Source organism: Chenopodium album, chromosome 6, assembly GCF_948465745.1.
Source record: "Chenopodium album chromosome 6, dcCheAlbu1.1, whole genome shotgun sequence".
Classification (NCBI taxonomy): Eukaryota; Viridiplantae; Streptophyta; class Magnoliopsida; order Caryophyllales; family Amaranthaceae; genus Chenopodium; species Chenopodium album.
Window position 1 is genome coordinate 25,673,727 of NC_137839.1, and position 5,273 is coordinate 25,678,999.

Here is a 5,273-nt window from a genome sequence, read left to right on the forward strand (position 1 = left end):
TTATTTATTATTTTGTAATTTAGAAAACATATTATTAATCATATATATGCACTTGTGATAAATAAGTCTTCATCTAGTAACCTTATCTTCACCTATTGATTGTATTTGTCCTTGGTTTGTGTAGGTGTTTTCTCTTTTAACTCCTAGACTTGTTAGTCTAGTTGAGGGGATAGTGGGCAGTGCATTAGGTAGTGGGTCCAAGGCTGGTCAAACAAAGAACAATGAAGATATGCACACTCTTAGAAGTGCTAAAGGGAGCCAGCCCCGTCTTAGTGGCAGCAGTAACAAGGGCGTGAAACTGTTGAAAGCTCCTAAAGAGAGGACTCCCCCAGTTGAGGAGGAGAAAGAATCTTGCAATTCGAGCAATAATGGGGAAGTTGTGGGTTTGATGAATCGGGAAACAATTTATGATAAGCGTTTGGACATGTTTGTGAAAGGGTGGAAGGATTTGAGGGATGAAAACCAATAAGTTTTTTTTTGGTTCATGATTGTGTTAATATGTGCATGAAATTGATAACAGCCTTGTTCTAATGCAAAGTGTATGGCAGGGAGGGCCCGTCCATCATTGAGTGTGATGGAATGAATGCGACGTAGAGGGACTGTTATGGTTTTCTCGGTCCGCGAGCCCGGCTTGGCCATCAGTATGTGTGGATGACATCCATTTTGTATACAAAGTATTGGGGGACTGTGAAGTATCTGAATAGGAGGAAGAGGATTATGATTGATCCGTCCTTTGCGGTAAGAATTAGATGTGTTAAATATTGAATGTCTGAAAATTTGCAGTTGTGATAAATTGAGTTTGTGTAATTTTGAATTTTTGTAGATGAGGATTAAGGAAAAGGAGAAGGATTATGCGAATCTTGCTAGGAAGTATGGGAAGCCGTTGTTATATATCCCGATTGATGACATTCGATTGGTATGTATATTTTTGGCTTTTGGTAGGAAGTTTGTATTTATAATGATAATCAATTCATAGAAACACATGATATATAGACAGTAGCCATATTCCAGAATTATTAAACCTACTGCTCACTTTTGTCTCATTTATACAATCATTTATTTAGATGATCTATGTGATATACATAAGTTATTTGGCCAATTCTAGTGATAATTTGAGATAGCTCTGTACTGATTTTGATATTGTGGACTTGATTTTTATATTATAGATAAACTTGTTTTATTAGTGCTAAAATATCTTTTTGTGTATACCTAAATATATCTGAACAATTTATCATGTTTAGGCCAAAGTTAATCAAAAAAAGTTGGACTTTTAAGGGGCAATGAACGCACATCAGTATACAGATTTGTTGTTTACGAGTTTTAAGGGACTTAGGTGAATTATGTCCAATAGTCTTTTGTTTAAGAAGCCCAAAAAGGTCATTCTTCTTGGCAAGTGTATCTTCTTAGGCCCACACAAATCATGTTCCTTTGTTTTTATGACATGATAATGTGTAACAAACTGTGGGTGCAAAGGTTTTCTTCCCTGTGCTTGACGGGTCGACGACAAAGTCGAATAAACATTAGTGGTGCCTTTTCTTGGATATGGTGAAGAAGAAATTTTGGATCATTTACTCGTTATACTCGGATCCTTATGAAAGCCATTCTGAGCTTGTTACGGAACTGGTTAGTAACTTCAATCTAATGTTTTAACCATATTTGCAATCTGGGTAGTTGATGACAAAGCATGTACATGTTCTGAATTCTACCATTCATAGGTGAAGGCAATTGATGTTCTGTTCTAGTTGAAAGATCCCCTTTGGGAGTTGGGCACTTGTGAGTTGTGGCCTAGGCATGTGGTTGGCATGGTGAAGCAGACCGATACGTAAGTACCATGAATTTGGCATTGTTAGCGGTCTTAGTTTTATACTTTTGAATGTTAAATGGTATTTCACACTTATGATAAATACATGACATTTATCAGTTAAACTAACCACCTGTCCTGCTACTCATGGTGTAGCTTCTCCTGTGGTGTGCTAATGCTTGGTTGCATTAAACACTGTGCCAGTAATTCTTGTCTTCCTAGTTACCCGATTGTATTTTTGTTGTGTATTATTATGCTGCAGTTATATACATGATATTGTACTTGTTTAACAATAGTTAATTTGCAAAATATTGATATTATTATGCTGTGTGTTGTAGGAGAAGAACTTGAGGAAGAAGTTGTTTTTGGAGGATGCAAATAACCCATGCAATGAATTGATAGTGAAATTTGATGAAATTCTCCCAAAGGAACGAGTCTGGCCCAAAAGGACTGCTTCTATGAAAACCCAAACGTCGACTTAGTTGTGTGTTTTGTAATTTGGGGTATTTGATTTGTGTCCCTGATTTTTGGAAAAACTGTCAAATTAGATTGTGATGACAAACTATGGTTGGGTTGACAATGTAGACATATTGTATGTGGACATTGCATTTTGCTAAAGGACATTGCATTTGGCTGTTAAGGATCCAACTCAGTTTGGTATTTGTAGAATTGAAATTTGGTGTTCATACGCTGTAGAGTAAGAAACAAGTAGAGTAAGAAAGAATAAGAATGAGGCTGGTATCTTACCTTAATTCGTACATTCTTAAAACAAGAAGATTCTGAAAAATACAAAGTACTGAACAATGAATATATTAATAAGCGTCACTTAATTAGTACTTAACACTTAATTAGTACTACAACTATATTAGTACTTAACACGTAATTAGTACATACAACTATATTAGTACTTAACACTTAAGAGCCGTTAACTAGTACTACAATTGAATTCGTACAGATGACATTTGGAAGCACTTAAAACTGAATTAGTAATTGACATCCGATGGCCGAGTGAACAAAACTCAAAACTAGACTCCGATGTCCAGTTTAGACCCTGAGCGGTGTCACTTCCGTGGTTCGTCTCATACAAATGGATTGCGTGTTGTAGGCGTTTTACATACTCGGGTGGGTAGTCATTGTAGGTGAACGGTTCAGCAGTTACAAGAGACAAGTTAGCCACCTCATCATAGCCATTTTCACATAACATTTTGCGTCGGAAAGCCATGCGCTGCTCGGGGTTGTTAGTAATAGCCTCGGTTGGATCCTCTTGTGTGAATTGAAGCCATTTATAAGTGACCTTGATTCTTTGTTCAGCAGGAGTAGTGAACTTCTTGCCAACAAGTACAATTCCTTACTCATTCCCCTTGCCAATTTCCTCATCGACATCCAACCACCAATCCTCAAGGTATGTAAAAAACTCAAAGAAACGTTTGAGGTAGGTGTGGTAAAGGGGGTAGGCATAACACTCATCTAGAGACCTCCTTAAGGTCCTCAAGTTGAAACAGATGGCTATGTTTGCAACATCGACCAAGTACCACATGAAACAAAAAGCCTCCTTACGAAAGTAACGTGCCCTACCAACATTGAACAGAGTTAAAAAAAGGGTATTTTGGGTGGAAATCAATCCCTTTGATTGGTTCTTCTAAGCTACCCCTTGCGATCGTGGGTAGTTGATGACAAAGCATCATACGATGGCTGTACTTTGGCATGTACATGTCCCTAATCATAGCCTTTGGATCGTGTACCCCCGTTTTCTTGATCTTGGCCACCCTTCATAAGAACTTCTTTCGTTTCCTTTCCTCACGCGAATTAGCTGCAGCACAACGAAAACAAACATATATTAGTACCACTGCAACATCATATGATACCTGTATGAGTCAAGAATTACCATTTGACAAATAGATAAAGTGCCACTACAATAAAAATTAATAAAGTTTACTGAGTGTGTACATAGTACTACTACAGATGCCATATGTTACCCTCATTGTCATGTGTTTACATTTGATCTAAACCTAATACTTCGTAGAACTAATACCTTTGTTACTCATGTTCTTGTAGTTGATTTTCTTGTTAGGAATTTTTGTGGTGCTAATTTATGAAATGATTTCCTTGTTAAAATTTTCTGTTCATTTATAGACCTACAACTGGCTGTGATTTGAATACATCCAACTGCCTTTGCTGTAACATTTACTAAGTTATGCATTGAGCCCAACGAGATGGGACTTACATTCAATTAGATAATTTTCTTTACAATGTAGGTTTTCATTGTGACAGTTGTATCAAAATCAATTACATAATTTTCTTTACCCACCCAACCTTGTACTTCAACTTAAATGATACTCTTTAGTAGCTTTTTTAAGTGTTGCATTGAGCCCAACGAGATAGGAACTTTAGTGCATTACTTGTACTATTCATTTAATTCTAGTTGGTTGACCTTTCAAGTAAAAGATGAATTCCCAAGTAATTACACGGATACAAAGCTTAAACTAACTGAGTACAACGTTACGGTAATGCTTCAGTCAACCTTAACGGCATCCTAATTAACCTTAATGGTACAATATTTGACCACAATGGTACTTACATTAAATCAGTAGAACCTTAAAGGTACCATAATGGCATCATACTTAATCTTAATGGTACTTTATTAGACCTCAATGGTGCTACTAGTACCAATTTTAAACTAACAATAAAGTGGCACAATTATGATCGTAAATGGTACCCTACAAATCCTGGAAGATACCTTACGAAGCATTAGATGGTGTCCTTCATTAATTGGGTTCAACACCTTTGTGTGTGATGCGGAAAGGGCATCGCCGCCCTTCTATGGAGGTGTTTGTATTTTTTACCACCAACCATTCGCGATACCAGGACTTAGAATTGTTGTCGTACTGGTTAGAAATGAACATCTTGTTCGAGAGTTGTTGTTCCCATTTCTGTCCTAGTGATGCCTTGACTTCCCGGCAAGAAGTGAATGTTTGTAACATTGCGTTATTCTGTTCGAAAACATCAAGAACCTCATTCACCACCAGAAATGCAATGTTGTAGGTACTCGATATGTGTTTCATCTTTTTAGCTATTGCCACTAATACTTAACTCCTCTCCATGAACCCTTTTGCTGTGTTGTCATGTGCATGCCTGAACAAGTATGCTATAGAGTCAAGTATAACGACTCTCGTGTGTCGGCATTCTTCATGTGAGGCCAACACAATTTGTTTGACTTGGTTCAACACCAAAAATATTTGATCAGGATTGTCAATTTTTTTAACAAGGACGGAGGACAAAGGATCTTCGCCCACTAGTGAAGCACAAATTCTCTTGCTAAGATCCCTTAATCTCCTTAAAGGAAACACCGGGCATGCTTGAATGTAAATTGATAACCCGTAAAAACCATCTGGAGGCTTGAGCATGCAAGTTAGGAGTAGTTGCAAACATATTTGTGTTTTTCCCACTCCGCTTTCCCCATATATTTCAGTTA